This window comes from Echinops telfairi, unplaced genomic scaffold (assembly GCF_000313985.2).
Source record: "Echinops telfairi isolate 266 unplaced genomic scaffold, ASM31398v2 ScPeMD7_1;HRSCAF=3_1, whole genome shotgun sequence".
NCBI lineage: Eukaryota > Metazoa > Chordata > Mammalia > Afrosoricida > Tenrecidae > Echinops > Echinops telfairi.
In genome coordinates this window covers 64,338-85,113 of record NW_022103897.1, presented here as the reverse complement: position 1 = coordinate 85,113, position 20,776 = coordinate 64,338, and the positions used below count along the sequence as shown (strand labels likewise).

The 20,776-nt window shown below is 40.0% G+C and overlaps 1 protein-coding gene and 1 pseudogene across 1 annotated transcript in view; one reads left to right on the top strand and one right to left on the bottom strand.

The window, feature by feature from the left end:
- The window catches only part of AUH (AU RNA binding methylglutaconyl-CoA hydratase), a 161,051-nt gene that overhangs the window by 103,911 nt on the left and 36,364 nt on the right, over positions 1-20,776 (bottom strand). The gene's annotated exons all lie outside the window — the stretch shown is intronic.
- On the top strand, positions 11,259-11,967 carry LOC105979616 (annotated as a pseudogene).

Sequence of the window (20,776 nt, the reverse complement as noted above, 5' to 3'; positions counted from 1 at the left end):
CCCCCCCCCATAAAATAATTTTTTTAATGAGGCTTTCTACTCCCATAAACAGTCTTGGAAACTCGTGGGGCAGGTCTACCCTGTCCTATAGGGTAACTATGAGTCAGTATCGACTAGATGGCAGTCAGTTTGGGTTTTATACAGTCAGTACCCATGGAAACAGTCATCTAGAGGTCAAATGATGCACTGCATTGTGTCAATCTGCTGCCCAAGACCTCAATAACATTTTGAAGAGCAAGGTTACTTTGAGGACTAAGGTGCAAAATACCAAGCCATGGTGTTTACAATGGCCTCATATGCATTGGAAAGTTAGACACTATATCAGGAGGACCAAAGAAGAATCAATGCATTTAAATTACAGTGCTAGCTAAGAATATTGAAAGTGCTTTGGACTGCCAAAAAAATACGCACGTCTCTCTGGCAGAAATAAAGCCAGACTGTTCCTTAGAGGCAAAAATGGCAAGACTTTGGTCTCACGTACTTCGGACATGTTATCAGGAGAGATCAGTTCCTGGGAAAAGACATTTCGCGGGAGAAGGGGGAACTCATCACAAGGTTGGATATACAGCCCCCCACCTCCAACCAAAGGGTACAAATAACAGACATGTAGGTAAAGGGAAACAATGGACAGTGTAAAATATGAAATAATAATATTAACAATATATAATTGATCAAGGATTCACGAAGGTAGGAGGGGAGAGGGAGAGCTTATACCAAGGGCTCAAGCAGAAAATGTTTGAGATGATGATGGCAATATTTGTACAAATGTGCTTGATACAATTGAAGTATGGGATGTTATAAGAGCTGTGAGAGCCCCCAATAACATGATTTTTAAAATCATTTTGGTAACGTGGCGGGGACAGCGAACGGAGGAAGGCTTTGGCAAGATGAACTGGTACAGTGGCTGTAACAATAAGCTCAAATATAAGAGCATTTGTGAAGACGGCACAGGATCGGGCAGCGTTTCCTTCACTGTATGTGGGTGTCGCTATGCATCGGCACCAACCCAACAGCACTGAACAACAACATAATTGCACCCGTCCTCACAGAGCCCTGCTTGCACAACGGGGAAATGTGAGACTGTGAACCAAGGAGAGGCTTGCACTTACCAGCTACCCGACAGCAGGAAAACGTGGCAATTTTACTTATGTGAAACTTCGGGCCTTGAATCCCCTCTCGAACAGTTCTAGTCTGTCCTGCAGGGTCACCATGAGTTAGCATCCACTCAACGACAACAGGTGTGATTTGGTTTGGTAGGCTTGTTATCAAGTACTTGCTATGATTTCCACAATTCTAATGGAGTGAAAATTAAAGCTGATAGAACACATATTCTACAATCCACCAATGCTTTAGTACATATACCTTAGGAAGTCTTTCAAACCGATTATAAGGAGAGCTATATGTGACCTCCTCCCTGGGGGATGGACAACAGAAAAGTGGGTGAAGGGAGATATAGGACAGAGCAATATATGACAAAATAATAATTTATAAATGATCAAGGGCTCATGATGGAGGGGGCAGTGGGGAAGGAGGGGAAAAATGAGGACCTGATGCCAGGGGCTTAAGTGGAGAGCAAATGTTTTGAGAATGATGAGGGCAATGAATGTACAAATGTGCTTTATACAATGGATGGATGTATGGATTGTGATGAGTCGTATGAGCCCCTAATAAAACGATTAAAAAAAAAGGAAATCTTTCAGACATGTCACAGGAAATATATATTTATGTAGTATGCATAGGATAAAAAAAATTAGAAGTAACCTAAATATTCATATTTACCGAGCCCATGTGCTTGTTAGAAGCAAGGATGGGGACATTTCATCTTAAACATATTTTAGACTTGTTATCAGGAGAGATGACTCCCTGGAGAAGGACACCATGCTTGGTGGAGGGGGAGTGAAAAAGAGGAAGCCCTCGAACAAGATGGGTGGGCAGAGGGGCTGCAACAATGGGCTCGAGCACAGGAACAACGGTGGGGATGGCACGGGACTGGGCAGTGCCCAGGGTTGCTATGGGTCAGAACTGATTTGATGGCTCCAAAGAATAAGAACAACAAATATTCATCAATAATGAATAAAATTGGAGCACATTTATATAATAACCTACTGCTATCAAGTCAATTCCAACTCATAGTGACCCTATAGAACAATTCTCCACGGAATTTCCAGGGCTGTGTATCTTTACAGAGCTGGTGGGTTCACACTACTCTTCATGGGCTGCTAAAAGACTAATCCACTGTGTCATCAAGGTTCAAGTTACTAATTAGGCTGCTAACCACTAGGTCAACCGCTTAAAATCACTAGCCGCTCCAAAACGCCACACAGAAGATGGCAAACGGGAGATGGGGCAATAAGAGAACAGAGTGAACATAGTTTACCGCTATCTTCTCGAGCGCATGGGCCATGCGACTAGTAAATTAGTTAAAAAAAAGTTAAAGTGCGATATTAAATATGATCACAAAGTCAACTCAATATCCCTATAATTTGTGTTTCTACCAACATATTTGCTTCTAAGTCATTTTAAAGGGGCCTCAAATATCCTCTGGTACATATTTACATTCACATGTTTTGCTTGGACAGTACTACCACAGAACAGCACGCTAAGATTAATTTTGAGAAACGAATTTATATATCATCCTAAGAGCCTTACTAAAATTTCTGTGTCCCCTTAAAATATAAAGTCCTCCTTTCAAGGGTGTTTTGCACTTTATTATTAATGAAATTTCTACTAAACTCTATTTGTATTTGGCTAATCTAGTGAGAAAATTATGGGAAATCAGGGTATTATGTTGTGAACTCTAGAATGTGACTACTAACAAAATGCCAGTAAAGCTCCCCAAATATTTTAACCAAAACCATCCTCCAAAATTCCAATATGCAGTGTTTTGCTATTTCCCTTGAAAATTAAGCTTTACCCAAATGATCTTCAGCTATTATTGTGGCTATTATTAAAGAAAAATGTGTCCCCTTGAATACCTGATTTTTTAAAATATTTTTATGCTTAAATGATCTCAAGGTTGCAGTTTCTGGTATACTGTATGTATCAGCACTTTAGAATAAAACTCACATATCATTGTCAATGCATCCAGTGGAATCTAAATACTGTAGTGATTTCACAAAAATCATCCATTCAAAAGCATACAAATTTTTCCATAAGAATGTTACATTTCAGTTTTTGTTCCTTTTCCCTTTCCTATGCTTTTTTCCCTGGGGAAAAATGGGTTTATGTTTTAATTTATTCTATTAATCAACCTGTCATATTTGTGAGAAAATAACCCAATAGCTATAAATTCCTTATAACTATTAAGGGAGGATGACAAGATTTTTGTCTCACATACTTTACACGTATTATCGGGAGAGCTCAGTCCCTGGAAAAGGACATAATGCTTGGTAAAGGGAAGGGAGGAAAATCTTCAGAGAGCTGGACTGACACCGTGGCGGCCACAATGGGCTGAAACATGACAACAACTGGGAGGGTGCCGCCGTGTTCTGGTCTCTTGTACACGCACGTGTCGCCCATGAGTCCAAACCGACTCAGTAACACCCAAGGACAGTGACCTGAGGGGCAGTGAGACTAGTCACAGCTGGAACTCCTCTTGGACATTTCTCCTTAGACAGCAGGCAGTCTTACCACTTCTCTCTTCCTGGTAGTGGAAATTATTTACATTTTCTTTCTTTTTTTTTTTTTAAATACTTACATTTTCATTATGTCAGCTATCCAACTTAGAAGTTACAATTTTCATATGACTTACTATACTAAATCATTATGTTTTCTTCTGGACTGAATTTTTGTCAGTACTAATAACACACAACTGGCCAAAGCATAACTATATTACAAACCTAACCAGACCAAGCAAACTCACTGCCATAAAGTCAATGCGAACTCACAACTCGACTATTTACAGGAGTAGAAAGCCCAGTCTTTTCCCCTAAAGCTGTTGGTGGTTTCGAACTACAAACCTAATAACTATCAAACAATGAAAGTAAAGTTTTACTGGAAATTTTTTCAATGACATGGACAGTTTTCCATTGTTTCATATATACATTCATTAAAATAAATTTTGGTAGAAATGAGGCAAAGCTCAACTTTATTTGAAGAAAACTTGTCACATAATACTACTGTAAGAATGTCAATCAAAAAAATGTCAATCAATTCTTTCAATTTCTTCTACCTAGAGCTGTTCAAAATCATATAGTAATAAAGAAATATTAATGACTCCCTGACAACTAGATTCTGTCTTTAAATTATATTAAAGAAAAAATTTGAAAACTGCCAAATAAGAAAAATAGCTTATTGATGTTGTCAACATTAAATAATTTTTAATGCCTTTGTCTTGGCAAATCAAAGGAATTTTTCACCTCCCCATTAACAATAAAAGAAAGTAAGCTCAAGGATGGCTACCTGCTGTAAAACGCAAAAGAGGAAACCACAGAAAGGAAGGTGTTGCTGATATTAGGTACAATTACGACTCCATGCACAACAGATTAAAATACAGCCGAGTCCTGCACCACTCTCACTATACCGTTTACGACTCACCCTACTGTGGTAGCCACTGGGTCAGTGCACCTCCTTCAGGATCTTCCTTCCTCTTTCCCTGATTTGTTGTTACCAAGCATGATCTCCTGTATCACAAAAATTCTTCAAAATTCGTGGCCATTATCTCATCCTCCCTTTCACCTCCTCCTAGAACTACCACTAAATGACAGTAAGATCTTCTCAGGGATACTGAGCAGGCTTCAACAGTACAACTCTTACTTTCTATGCAGGAGACTCAGCAACAGTCCCAGCTGATCTCTCAGTGGAGTTCGCATGTTGCTATTATGCTAAACAGATTTCAGCTGAGCCTCCAGGCCTAATCCTGGACATTCCCCACCCTCAAAACCCTGTGGATTTTATAAAGTTATATATTAGTGTTCATCAACAGACTCTTTCAGAAAAGTAAAAAGACACCCTCCAAAAAAAACATTCGGAAATGATAATAGCTGATGAGGGTCTAAAGTCTAAAATATATAAAAACTTACAAATCAACAAAAGAAAGACAATTCCATCAAATACTACTAGGTAAATATATGAATATACATGTCATCAAAGAGAACATTCAAATGACCAAAAGTCTCATGAAAAGATGTTCAATTGTCATTAGCAGTCAAAGAATTAGAAATCAAAACTACACTGAAACGCCATTCTACTCCAAACCAGGATAGCCAAGATTTAAAAAACAAAGAGACAAATGGAAAATAACAAATGTTGGCAAGGATGTACCCAAATTAAAACCCTCATTCACTGCTGTTACAAAATTGTAAACAGTCTGGCAGTTGCTCAAAACATTAGCAGCAGGGCTTCCATATGACCCAGGAAGTCTTCTCCTAGGCATATACCACAGCAATGCAATAGAAGTAATACCAGCACACTATGCACCCCTCTGAAGAACACAGTACTAGTGCCAACAGCGAAAGTGGAAAAACCAAGTTCTCAAGTAAAATGTGGTACATATAAGGGAGCTGTAATACATTTGTGGAAAAATAAAATTAAATGAATTTCCCCACAAACTTTTAGAGCCTCCTTGTATATACAGTGGAATACAACTCAGAGATAAAGAAAAATGAGTTCTGAACATTTTAGAACATGGATAAATCAGGAGGATGTTAGCTGGGGGAAATAAATCAGTCACAAAACATATGTTCCATTTTTTTGTTTGTTTTTTGTAATGCCATGAATGGGTAAATATATAGAAACTAATACTAAAAACAAAAAAAACAACTAATGTTTATTTTTAATTACCAGGGATAGGGAAAGGAGAGTCACTACCTATATAGTACTTGTTATTTATGGAGATGGGAAAAATAACACCAATGAGGTTTGAAAGTACACACACTGATGAAAGTCAAGGATGTTATTAACAAGTATACAAGAAAAAAATTGTATTGGTAATTGTTATAGCATGTACCTTAAAATGAGCAAAAAGCATCAAAAAATATATGTGAAGGTATGTACAAGGGGGTACCCAAAACATGGAAATGTCCCTCCCCCAAAGCTTTGTACTTTTTTTCTGGATTTTTATTTTTAATTAAAAGATCATTTTATTGGGGGCTCTTACAACTTGATAAGAATCCATACATCAATTGTATCAAGCATTGTTGTACATGTGTTGCCACCACTCTTTTCTAGATATTTACTTTCTATTGAGCCCTTGATATCAGCTCCTCTTTCCCCCACCCCCGTAGCCCCCGGATAAATTATAAATCATTATTATTTTCATATCTTACACAGACTGCCGTCTCCCTTCCCCCACGGTTTCTATTGATCAGTCCCCTGGGGGGGTGGGGAGGATTATGTGCCCATCATTGCTATTGGTTCCTCCTTCCCCCCCTCCTCTCCCAATTTCCCCTACCCTTCTGGTATCGCTGTTCCCTTTCGTGTTCCTGGATTCCGTGTGTCCTGAGCTTTATCTCTTACCTGTACCTGGGCACATGCTCCGGTCTAGTCCAGAGTGGGAAGCAGCACTGGGGTCATGGTGGTGGGGAGTGAGGAAGCCTCAAGGAACCAGAGGAATATTGTGTGTTTCATCGGTGCTTAACTGCACCCTTGTTGGCTCATCCCTTCCCTGTGACCCCTCTATAGGGGGATGTCCCATTGTTTACAGATGGTCTTTGAGTCTCTGCTCTGACCCCCCTTGTTCTCAACCATATGGTTTTGGTCTTTTGTTTGTTTGTTATGGGTCTTCTTATGCCTGTTACCCATTCCCAACCACACCTCATGATCACACAGGCTGGTGTGCTTCTTTCATGTGGACTTGCTTCTCAGCTAGATGGCCGCTTGTTTAACTTCAAACCTTTAAGACTCCAGACACTATATCTTTTAATAGCCCGGCACCATCCGTTTTCTTCACTACATTTGCTTATACACCCATTTTGTCTGTAGCCATTATGCTGGGAAGGTAAGCATCACAAAATGCCAGTTTGCTACAATAAAGTGCTCTTGTATTGAGGGATGGTATGAGCAGAGGCCCCAAGTCTGTCCACTATCTCAGTGTATTGCCATATAAATATATGTACATAGGCCAATACCTTATGTTTATGAAGTAATGTATTTACATACATACAAACCTATGCTTATAACTCTAACAATAGCTTTGCTTCCTAGATCATTTCTCTGCTTCCTTTTATCTTCCTCCTGCCCCACCATCACACTCACCCTTCTTCTGCCTCTTAGTAATTTCTCTCAGCTAGATTGCTGTTGCTCCAAATGTATTAGCAGTCCTCCTGTGAGGAAGTTAACAGACATCCAGAATGAGATATGTCATCAAGCGACATTTGACCTTTTTTGAAATGAGAAAAGCACTTGTACACCTGAGTTTTTCTCATAGCACTGTCCTTGTAAGCTATGTTCAACATCACAACAGTTTCTGCAGCATTTTTCCCAAGCAGGAAACAAAATTTCACAGCTGTACACTATTCTCTTAAATTGGCCATCACAAAAAAACAAGGTTCAAGCAAAACTGCTTCTATGAAAAATTTCACTGTGACCTTAGAGGACCTTCCCAGGTGATGCCATTGGGTGTACTAACGCAGAGTGAGTTACTCAATGCTCGCCTAGCAGGAAAAATATGTAATATGAAAGTTCCACCCAGCAGAGCTATTTCCATTTTGGGAAGGGTACCCCCTAGAATGTACATAGGCATATATGTGTATAGGTATGCTCATGTGTGTGTACATTTTTTTAAAGGCCATCCTGACTCACAGAGAGCCTATATAACAAAGGAAAAAAGCTCCCCATAATGTCTGAGGCTGTAAAAATTTTAACAGTTTATTGACATAGAATTCACCTATAATAGCTCAGTCATATTTTTAAAAGGTTGTGCAATCATCACCATAATAAATTTTAGAACATTTCTTATTTCTTGTACTTATTAGTAGCTACACATTTCCCTACATCTCCTACCATACCCCTATTAAACTATTAATCCACTTACTGTGTCCATAAATTTCATATACCGAAAAACATATAAAACAAAAACCAAAATAATCCTACAATAACAAAAGAAAACAGAAAAAAAATCAATATAAAGGAAGAAAATATTAAAAGCTAAATCAAATTTAAAATTGGTCAAAGGGAAAATCAAACGAAAAGGTAGAAATTTTATCCTAACTGAATCTGCAATAACTCATTTACCCAAGCACTCTGTCTGGTAGCAAGGCTATTCACAGTCGTGGTCTATGGTCACAGGGGATTCACCAAGGCCTAATCCAAATGGGAACCATGCAAACAGACTTCACTGTCATCCACAGACTGCAAAACGAATGCTCCGAATTTAAGTTCTAGAATAATTCCCTCCTCCGGTCTTGGATTTTGTTATTTTTATTTTGGGGGGATTTTGTTATTTACAATCCTTGGGTCACAGAGGCTAGTGTTCTTGGTGAACTTAGTTGACACCTCACTTAAATGGCTGCTTTCTTTAAGACAAGCCTTTAGACTCCAGACGTTATTCTTTCTGAGACATCATCTGATTTCCTCACCACAGGTTGCTGTAGCACCCCTATCTTCAGTGAGGGCAAGTAGCTTCATGAGGGCATGTATCAAGTACATCAGAGAACAAATTTATCTTAGAATACTAATATGATTAGCTACAAGTTTAAAGGCCATTGATCTATCTATTGTTTTTTCTGTCCCTGGTTCACTTTAAAGATATGGCTTTTATATGTACCTATTTCATTTCAGACACACCATTATCATTTTATTGGGGATGATTACCAATCATCCCCAGAGGGCAGGAGCCCTTGTAGAGCAATGCGGAAGTTGCGTACTCTAATGTCAACTTGATAAATAAGTATAGGGGTGGAGTCTAGCCTGTCAATCAGGTCACAGCCTGATGATGCTGCCTTGTGGGCATGGCATCCTCATGAGAATTTTGGAAACTTCCTCTTTTTCTCCCTGGAGGTGAGCCAATCTCTCTCTCTGCTTCACTTTCCTGCTGTTGAGACACTCAGAGAAATGGAGGCGCCACGTGGAGACCCATTCCAGCTCTGAGATGCTTCTACTGCCACTGGATCCTTAAGACTTCACCTACCAGCCAATGATCTTCCTGCATTCAGCATCACTGAAAGTGGCTACAGTGAGTCTGAAGAGGAATTTATGAACTAGTATCGGACATATGGGCTACTATCGGACTTATGGACTTGATCTGGACTGGGCTGAGATGTTTTCTCAATATGCAACTGCTCTTTGATATAAAGCTCTCTCTTACACACGAGTGTCTCTGGATTTTGTTCCTCTATTCAACCCGGCCTAACACAGGCAGTGGGTTACTTGGTTTGCTGACCAGAAGGTTAGCAGTTTGAAACCACCACTCACTCACTCCATGGGGGAAACCACAATTCTACTAATGCTGTTTGTTGTTGCTAGGTGGCATCCAGTCATTTTTTAACCATACCGCCCTTATATACGGCAGAACGTACACTGCACAGTCCTGTGCCATCCTTATAATCACCCCTATACTTTAGCCTGCTGCTGCAGGCACTCTGGAAACCCATCTGACGACCTTCCTCTTGCTCTGTCCTGGCACTTCACCAGCCACAGTGCACTTCTCCAGGAGCGGGTCTCTCTTGACATGTCCGATGTACGTAAGATGAACTCTCGTCATCCTTGCCTCTGAGGTACACTCCGGCCCTATTTCTTCCACAGACACATCAGTTTGTCCCTGTGGCAGTCCATGGTACTTTCAATATTCTACTACAGCATCATAATTCAAATGTATCAATTCTTCTCCAGTCTTCTCTACTCAGTATCCAGGGTTCAGGTGATTGTGGATCTAAGCAAGACAAAATCCTTGACAACCTCAGCCTTTTCTCCATTTATCATGATGTGACCTATTGGTTCAGTTGAGAGGATTTTGGTCTTCTTTACATTGAGTTGTATTCCATACTGTAGGATGCAATCCCTGAGGTCATCAGCAAGGGCTTTAAGTTCTCCTCACTTACAGCAAGCAAGATTGTATATCAGCCTATCACAGGTCGTTAATAAGCCTTCTTAGCAGCCTGATGCCACACGTGTCTTCTCTGGTTATTTGTTTTACATAGATTGAATAAGGAGACAGAATGCAACCCTGTTGCACACCTTCCATGATTTAAACCACGTAGTATTCCTTTATTCTGTTCCCACAAGTGCCTCTTGATTCAGGTACAAATTCTACAAGAGCACAAGGAAGTGTACCAGAATTCCCATTTTTCTCAAAGCTATCATAGTTTATTATGATCCACATAGTTGAATGCCTTGGCATAGTCAATAAAACACAAGTAAATATCTTTCTGGTATTCTCTGCTTTCAGCCAAGAGTCATGTGATATCAGCAATGCTATTCCTTGTTGTACATTATCTTCTGAATCCAGCCTAACCTCTCGGAGTTCCCACACGCGGGGTTAATTGAAGGGCAGAGAGATAAATAGCTCTGTGAGCCTCGCCTTTCTAGTTCCCGGGGTCTTTTGCTCTCTGATGGTCTGACTAGGGTGAGATTGAGGAGGACTTTGTAGATTAGAGTCGAACATATGGGCAGGGATGGCATGCTTTCTGAATGTATACTTACCCTATATATAAAACTGTCTTATATACATGAGTTTCTGTGGATTTGTTTCCCTAGTTTACCAGACTAACATATTATGTTACCTTGGGAGTGGGGTACTGGAAAAACAAGTCCTAAGATGGCAAGTGGATGTTCTGGTTGACCTCTTCCCTCTGGATAGTTTTTCTTCTTTGGCTAGCCAGAGGTCAGATAAAGCCACATTTACTCGGTTGTTTTCTGGGAAGAATATGAGAAGTTAAAGTTTCGATGATATTGTTTGGTTATAGTCTTCGGTTATTCCTGTTTAAAATAGTGAAAATGAATGTGATTAATGTATATTTTTAGCTCAGGGGTAGAAATTTCCATTTGAATTTCTCAGAAACCATGCTGTTTAAGGAACATGGCTGACAGAAGGTCAAACTGCCTGACCGAAAGCCTGGATCTGGTTTAATGCTCTCAGAGACCGAATCGCATATTTTTGTTTAAATAGAATAGTTTAAAGATTTAGATAAGCTAGATAAGGATTGAACTTGACTGTTTTAAGAATTGAGTTTAGTATCTGATTCTATTTCTGTTTGGACTGATGTCTTCTGCTTATTAACGATATAATGATTTACGGAAATGTTTATTGGGGGCGGCTGCAGTACTAGCTGCGGCGCTGCCTCACCATCTGGGCCATCCCTGGGCAGTGGGCGAGGGGCACGATGACGGATTACGGCGAGGAGCAGCACAACGTGCCGGAGGCTCTGAACTCCATCTACCCTCACTCCTTCACGGTATTACCAGAAACCCCACCCAGTCTCACCATTACTGTGACATCGGAGGCTGGGGAAAAGAACAAAACTGTCCAGACTACGCTCAAGTTTACCTACAGTGAAAAATACCCAGATGATGCCCCCTTTATGAAATATTCTCACAGGAAAGTCTAGCAAAAATTGTTTCAGACTTTTTAAATTACTAGCATTACAGGCAGAAGAAAACCTTGGCATGGTAATGATCTTCACTCTAGTATCAGCTGTGCAAGAAAAATGAAATGGTAGATCAAATAAAAAGTAGAAGAGAAGACGAAAAGAAACAAAAATAAAGAAGCAGAAGAAGCCAAAAAGCAACTATTTCATGGCACTCCTGTTACAATCAAGAATTTAAGTTGGAAGGCCAAATGTGATGCAGAACTCTTGGAAATGAAAAAGAAACGAATGAAAGAGGCGGAGCAAGCTGGAAAAAATAAATTAAGTGGAAAACAACTACTTGGAATAAATCATAATCTCGACATATTATATCCAGTCCTTGGAGGATGCTGGAAATAATGTGGAAGTAGATGAGTCTTTGTTCCAGGAAATGGATGATTTGGAGCTCAAAGATGATGAGGATGATCCAGGCTAAAATCCTGCTGATCCAGAGAGACCCAACTGACTACAGGACTGGTCCATTTGCAGCGGTGCACCGGTCACAGCGTCTGTGGCTATGCGAGAGGGCTTTCATTTTCCTTCCCTTTTTTCTAAGAAAAAAATCACTTTCAGGAGAATATTCTTCTGATAACTTTCATCACTGAACTTAAAAACTATAAAACTAAAAAAAAAATGTTTACTGGGAAGTATGAAAATAGAAAGCTTATACGCCCACTCACTTTCAGCCATTAAAATTTGACCTTTAGATGGGTTTAGGCCATGCCTGCAAAGAAAGCTTTGAAAAGATATGTCCCACTCAGTGCTTTGCGAGTACTAAGGAACCAGTGGTTTTTGTCAGAAGCTGAAAAAAACCTGGAAGCATGAAGAAAATTCCTCTCTAGGACTGAATGTTAAAGGGAGCCTGTGGGCAGGCTGAAATTTTTATTAGGTGACCACCTGGATCTACGTGTTGAGTAGAAGTGGGAGAAATGCAGCAATAAAGAGATGAGTTGAGTTTGGCCACTGACACCTGTGGACCTGGTTTATATACATGAAAAAAAGAAGACGAGAACAGGTTGACCAGTCTAAAGTTCATGACCTAGCATGAGGTGGGATAAGGTTGTTGAGTATTTGTGAGAACTCAAGATCTAAAGGCAAGGCACCCAACAAGCACCTTGGGGAAGCTAAGTGAGGCAGCCTACAATGAGTTGACCAGAACCCGACCAGATGAAGAGGTTTTTGAGCCTGTGAACTGGTGCATATTGTTGCTGACTTTAGGGATGGCCTGTCCTGATTTGACTTTGCTTATGGATACAAACTTCACAAGGTTCAAACTGGAATGAAGATTCTTCACATCGAAAAATATGATTGTCTCCTGAGAGCACTGTGTTGATTTATGTGGGCAGTATATAAACTGAATACCCTATATTGGGGGGATAAAGTCATGAAGTGGTTGGCTTATAAACTTTCATAGGTGGGGGAATATATTCATAGGATTAGGGTATAGGTGTTACTTAACTGCAATTGTTAGGCTAAAGAATTGTGTACAGGTGCCAAGTTGGCAAGGGGTGGATTGAGATAGTTAAAGGTTCATTGTGCCAACCTGGCCAATAATGTGGAATTAATTGAAGGGTGGAGGGATAAATGGCTCTGTGAGTCTCGCTTTTCTAGTTCCTCGGGTCTCTTGCTTTCTGATGGTCTGAACAGGGTGCAGCAGCCTTAGCCAATCTACAAAGTCCTCCTCAACCTCACAAAACACATGCAATGACGCTGACTGCAGGAGGAAAGTCAAATCAGTGAGCCTGTAAACAGGGGACTCTACACGGCTGCCCCAGCACCCAGGGCTGCATCAGGGTAGATCCATGTGGCTTCTCCTCAGGGATGTCTCGCGGTGAGATTGAGGAGGACTTTGTAGATTGGTGTCGGACATATGGGCTAATGTTGGACTTATGGGTTTGGATAGCACTGGGTTGGGATGCTTTCTGAATATACACTTACCCTATACATAAAACTCTTTCTTATAGACATATGAGTTTTTGTGGATTTGTTTCCCTAGTTTACCCAGACTAAGACAGTGACCTTCTGCAAAATTTTACTGGCATGTAATAGTAATGATACTGTTCTATAATTTGTATTGGGTCACTTTCTTTAGAATGGGCACAAATATGGATCTCTTCCAGTCAGCTGGCCATGTGTCTTCCCAATGTCCTGGCATAGACAAGTGATCGCTTCCAGTGCTTCTTCGGCTTGTTGAAACATTTCATTTGACACTGCATTGATTCCTGGAGTCTTGTTTTGGGCTAATGCTTCAATGCAGCTTGGACTTCTTACTTCAGTACCATTGGTTCTTGCTTACCTGCTACCTCATGAAATGGTGCAATGTCGGCAAGTTCTTTTTGGTACAGTGAATCTGTGTATTCTTTCCATCTTTCCTTGATCAATTCTACTGATAGTATCAATTTATTCAATAGTACAGAATTTAAAACACTTGAGAAAAGGATTGTATACATGTATAAGACAGCTTTTGAGATAAAATGAAAGGATTGTTGACTTGTACAGATTAAAATCTGAAGTAACTGAATACTGTGTACATAAATAATGAGGGTTGAAATGGGACAAAAATTTCAATAACACTCATTCACAGAGGTAGAACTACATCTGCTACACAAAGATATATCATTAAAAATCAAAGAGGAAAATAAATGTTTTTAAAGCAAAGAGAACATGAAAAGTAGCAAATATTTCATAGCCCCAATATACCATTCAATGGGCACCCTCAAAACAAAAGATCTGAAACAAAGTCTAAGCAGCTCCAAATCCATACCCTTGGGATAGTAGCCATCTACTTTTTTTCATGTTAGGGTGTTTTAGCCTTAAATGCAATGGATTGTTTTAGTTCCTTAAATCTACTACAATTGAGTGTAAAGTCTACTTCACTTTATGGGATTCCAGATTGGATCCTTCTGGTGTATTCTATGAATGGACATTGTGCACCTCAAAAAGGCAGAGTCTAAAGTCCCAGTTGTCTATAGTATAAAGCCTGGGTCACCAAGGACTGGTTGGAAACTAGGTCAAAAGGATTCAATTAGGAATATGATACATGGGGTAGTCTCATAAATAAGGTGTTTTTTCCCCATTTCTAGGTTGCCCCATCTGTCTACCCACCAACAGGTGTAAAAGCACCTTCTCCAAGATAGACATGTCCCCCATCCCGCCCCTGCATCTCAACTTGAATTTCCATTAAGGTTCACTAAGCACCCTTGTAAAATCATCTGTTGATCAACCTATAGTCCCCTCCCAGGGCAGACGAACAATGGAAAAGTGGGTGAGGGACGACAGAGGACAATGTAAGATATGAAAATAATAATCTATAACTTATCAAGGATTTGTGAGGGAGAGAGGGTGGGGGGTGGTGGGGGAAGAAATGGGGAGCTGATATCAGGGGTTCGAATGGGAAGAGAATGCTTTGAAAATGATGATGGCAGCATATGTGCAAATGTGCTTGACACACTGGGGGACTGTATGGATTGTGATGAGAGATCTAAGAGCCCCCAGTAAAAGTATTAAAGAAAAAAAAGTCTGTTGTTTTGAAGTGTTAATTGATTAGTCTTCTCCTTTTCACCCAACAGCTGAGGTAAGGCCTCCTGTTTCAACGTTGTACAAATTTTAAAGCTGTACAAAGTAGAAGGTGAAATATGGTTCATGAGCATTAAGCAAGCACAGTACCTCATTGCTTGGGAGATGAGATTAGAAGATTAGATGACCTGAGAACAGGAGCCTGCCTTTGTCCTAGTGTTTACTCTTGTAGTGTGGGAAACTGAGGGCTGGGAAGAGTGGATGTGGATAAATTCTCTATTTTCATGATTACGAAGCCTGTGAGATTCTGGGGGGAGGGAGGTCGTCACATTTTTGAGTTGGAGAAGAGTCCCAGTCACATTCCCCTAATTAAAAATCATCCTCACGATATCCTCCCATTATAGTGCTACCTTAATGTTACCAGCGCATGACTGATTGCTATCTGCCAGCAGCTTTCTCTGTAGAAGCAGACTTGTTGCTATTATGCCCATAGCTCAAGGACAGTCACTCCCCTTACCTGCCCCCAGCACTGGTGCTAGGTTACTCCCCCAATGAGCTCAGGGACCTCTAGGGCTAAACTACTGTCCACCTTGTTACACAGGCAAATATCTGTTGAGGGGCTTGCATGCCCCAATACTGTATTAGTTGGTGAAAGAATACATTCTCTCTCTCCTGCTCAGACCTGGCATTATGGAGAAGGTGAGCACCCCAAAGCTTTTTTCTGCCTCTTAATTTCTTCCCTTCAATTATACAACCTTCCCTTAGGACCCATCTGGATGTGGGCTGGCTCCCACATTATAGTAGTGGTCTCATATAATATGTATGAAATTAACTCACAATATGCATTGTGATTGACTAACTTCGCTCAGCATGATGGTTTCCAGGTTCATCTGTGTCACGAAATGTTTTATGGGTCCATCAGTCCATTCTTTGCACCCATGGATGGTGTGTGTGTGTGTGTGTGTGTGTGTGTAAAAAGGTCAAAGTCTCTGCCAACACATAGCAAACCTACAGGACAGGATACAACTGCCCCCATGAGTTTCTGAGACTGTGAGACTGTAACCTATTACAGGAATAGAAAGCCCCATCTTTCTTCTGAGGGGTGGCTAGCGGGTTCAAATTGCTGACTTTGTGGATTTCAGCCCAACACGTAACCATTATATCACAAGAGCTCCTGTATTCATTCTTCTACAGGAGGTTGTTTGAACTGATCCTAGTTTCTTGCTATTGTGAACTGCGCTATGTACACAGACACATGCTGTACACTAATTATGAATGAAGGAGCCCTGTTGGTGAAGGCTTTTAAATGCAAGGTCCACAGTTCAAACCCACCATCTGTTATGGAGAAAGCTGAAACTTTCTGCTACTGTAAAGTTTACAAAAATAATTGCTGTAACCCACCACATAAGAACCACATGATCACATCAAACGATGCATAAAAAGCATTAAAAACATCTAACACCCACTTATATTTTTAAAAAACCCAACAAAATAGGTAAACAAAAGAAAATTCCTCAACACATACGTGAAAAACCAAAGGCCAACATCCCGCTCAACAAGGAAACCTGAAAACATTTCCCCTAGAACAGGAGCCAGACAAGGCTCTCTATCTCCACTCTATTCAAGAGCATGCTAGAAGTCTGGGCCAGAATTGTTAGACAACAGAAAGAGATCAAAGTAATACAACTGGGGAAAGAAAATCTGAAAGATGATTTTCTTTTATACAGAACACCCCAAAACCTCCACAAAACGCTTGTTGGAAATAATTGAGAGATTTGGAAAAGTAACAGGATGCAAGGTTGACAAGCAAAACTCAATTGGATTCCCGTATACTACAAAGAGAGCTCCAAAAGAGACATCAACAACAATACAGTTAAAGTTCCCACACAAAAGACGGAGTACTTCCGAATAACCTAAGCAAAGAAACCAAAGCCGTGCACATCCCCACCCCACCCCCCAAAAAACTGGAACTCTATTAGAAGAAAACAAAGGAAATTTACACAAATAGAAGACTTCCTGTATTCATGAATCAAAACTCACAATTCATATTCTCTCCCACAAAGTCGGTACCAACTCATAGCGACTTACAAGACAGGGTCAAATTGCCCCTTTGGGTTTCTGAGACTGTAACTGTTTACAGGAGTAGAAAGCCTCATCTTTCTCCTGAGGCCCAGCTGGTGGTTTTTAACTCCAAAGCGTGCAGATCCCAGCCCAACACATAACCACTATGCAAACAGGGCTCCTTGTGTTAGTGAATAGGAAGAATTAATATTGTGAAAATGTCAATACTACCTAAAACAATCTATAAATACAACATAATTTCAATCCAAATTCTAGCTTCATTCTTTAAAGAAATGGAAAAATTAATTACCAACTTCATATGGAGAATGAAGAGATCTAGATTAAACAAAGAACTCGTTAAAAAGTGCAAAGGAGGAGGCCTTCCAGTACCTGACCTCAAAACTATTAGACCACCACAGTAGTGGAAACAGGCTGGTTCTGTTGCAATGATAAATACACGGACCAATGGAACCAAATGGAAAATCCAGAAATAAATGCATCTACCTACAGGCAACTGATTTTGACAAAGGACCAAAAACGTTAAATGGCAGAGGACAGCCTCTTCACAAATGATGCTGGGAAAAATGGATCTTCAACTACAAAAGAATAAAACAGGACCCATACCTCTTCCTTTGCACAAAAACGAGCACAAGATGGGTTAGACACCAAAACGTAAATCCCAGAGCTATAAATTGGGACCAACTTGAGGGCATTATTGCAGAGTATACACATTCCACCAAATACAGGAAAAGAAGCACACAGGGAAAGACAAAAATAGATGGCTGGGACCTACTAAAAATAAAACACTTAGCACATCAAAAGACTTCATCAAACCAGTAAAACAAGAGCTCACAGACTGAGAAAAAAATCTTCAGCAAGAGCCCAATGGACAAGGAACTGATTACCAGTGCACATTTGGCTTTAATAAGTCATTGAGTTACTTTTTCCAGGAGACAGATGAAGCTGTCTATTCCCTAAATATTTACAGTCCAGAGACCCTGGAGCAGATTGCTCTAAGTCAGAACTGACCCAATGGCAGTGGCTTAGGTTTGGGCGAGTTATGTTTAATATAATAAGCACAAATGAACTCACAATCCCAAACAAATGCTAGGAATTTGGCAATAAATTAAATAACCTCTTCTAGGATCTCACATTTTCCCCACGAATGTAACGATCCTTGTGAAGTCTATGTTCAAGACTACTTTCTTTTATACTTTGCTTAAATATAAACAGGTGCTTTCCTTTTCAGGGGCTTACAAATGCTTCATTTCCAGAGTTTTATTTTCAGGTTTGTATGATTGCTTGTTCTTTGCTCACGTCTAAATTTTCTTTTTCATTTCTTTAAATGTATTAAACAGTTTTGTTTGTAAATACTGTTTGGAGAATTTATTATCTGCAATCATTCCTGTTGTATTGTACTGTTACCTCTCTTATGGGGCTTCGCCTTTGATTTGTTACTTTTTTTAGTAAAGGTTTCTTGTTTTCTTTTGAACTCTTGATGTGGCAAGTTCTTTGAGGTTTGTCTTCAGGTTACTTTCTTCCAAAGATTGGTGGCTTTACTTCTCTTAATAATCGGGGGCCACTAACCCTAGACCATTTTAGATAAGATCTTTTGCTGTTTTGTTTGTTCATTTTTATAAAGACCATGCAAGTTATAAGAATTTGCATTAAAAGCGTGCATAAGGACTCGCTTAAGATGAATTCTCAGGGGGAAATTTTCTCACTGCCTTCCATGCATGCTAAAGCGGAGAAAGACAAATGTATTTTTTGGTCTCTTCTGACCTATATGCTTATTACTCATTTTTCTTTCTTACACCAAATGTGTCCCTGCTTTCTGAGGGGAATGTCTGTTACAACAACCTTCTAGACAAACCAAAAGTTTTATACCCTATCTTTGTGCTTCATGTAACTTTCTAGTTAAGAGAGCTGAGCGACTGCATTCAGTAAAAACACACAGAAAGATGGTTTTAGTGCTAGCTTTTCCCCCTTGATTTCTTGACTGACCTTGTTTTGCTAACGATGAATCACATCTTTTCTTCCGAACTCAGGAATATATTGTCAAAGACTTAAGACTTAAAACTATTTCTGCACTCTTTTATTTATTTCAATCAGGAAAAAATTGATCTGTGAGGCCACTTCCTCCTTCAGAAACACTTTACTTAGCATCTAGCGAACTAAACTATTGCTTACCCTTTTGACATGCTAGAGCTTGCCATGCTCACTAAATGATGGATCATGCAAGAACTTAGTCTTCGGATGTCTTCTTTAGAGAAGGTATCTTCATTTTTCCCCTGGGAAATCTTGTTTATTCTCTGCTTTAAATACCACTTCTATACCAACGACATCAAAATGTTTGCTTGAAGGCTAGACCTTTACCAAGAACTCTTAAATCCATCTCTAAGACACATGCAGTTGGATAGCTAATAGGCTTTTCAAACTCAAAATCTTACCCCTACAATACTAGTATTCCTCCTCTAAAACATTGGTCTCCTAGAGTCGCCCACTCCTCAGTAAACACTAACGACGTGCTAGGATCAAGAGTCATCCTTGATTCTTCCCTCATACACTCCTTTCCAGCAATAAATGTCTGCCTCCAAAACATAGGTAGCTGACTCACTATGTAAGGTTTCCAAATAAATGTTTATGGAGTAGCTAACTCTTCTTTTGTGCAGCGACTACTAAGTTTCAACTATCCTCCTCTGGTTAGGAGTCTAAAATGTACACAATAAAATAAATATATGTAAACTCAGTCATGTCATTTTTCTACCAATTCCACCACTAGTACTATCTTGACCATAAGGCAAAAAGTGGGCGTGTATGGGCATTCCACACTTTACTGTACTTTCCTTCATTGGGCTTCACAGATCATAGCATTTTTTACAAAATGAAGGTCGGTGGCCACCCACCGATGAACAAGTCAATGGGGATCATGTTTTCAATGGCATATGTTCGCTTCGTGTCTCTGTGTTGCATGTTTGGTATTCTCACAATATGTCAAATGTTTTTCCATAATAGTATTGTACACTTTCTGGACTGCAGTACAGTATGAACATAACTTTCATGTCTGGATAACCAAAAAACTCGTGTGAATCAACTGACTGCAGTATTCAGTTGTGATCTGGAACGGAACGTGCAGTGTCTCCAAGGTTTTCCTATAGTCTCTTCTTCACTCACAGCCAGAAAAGGTCTTTTAAAACTTGGAGCATTTCGGGTCACTCCTTTTTTGAAATACCCCAGCAGATTCTCATCTTACTCGAGTGGAAGCCAAACCCTCTATGATGTCAACTCCTCTTAGTTCTGTAATGTCACCTCCGACAGCACTCCTTTTGCCCATTTGGCTATCTCTGGGCTACTGCAGCTCCTTACCTGTCTGCCTGAAATGCTTATCACCGGATATCTACACAGCTCACTACCTCACTTTTTTCAGGTCTTTACTCATTTTTCCTCTGTTCTTGTGAAGGTCTGACCTCCTCACCATAAATAGAGGAACCCTCCCTTTACCCCAAGCAGCCCTTATTCTGATTTCCCAACCTTTTTGCAGTTAGAGCAAAATCTCACACACTAAATATTTATATCATTGGGCTTTTTACTGCTCCTTCCTCCACATAAAAAAGAACCATGGTGGTATACTGATCAAGTGCTGACTGCTAACCAAAAGATCAGTGGCTCTGATCTGACCCCGCCATGCCGAGGCAAGG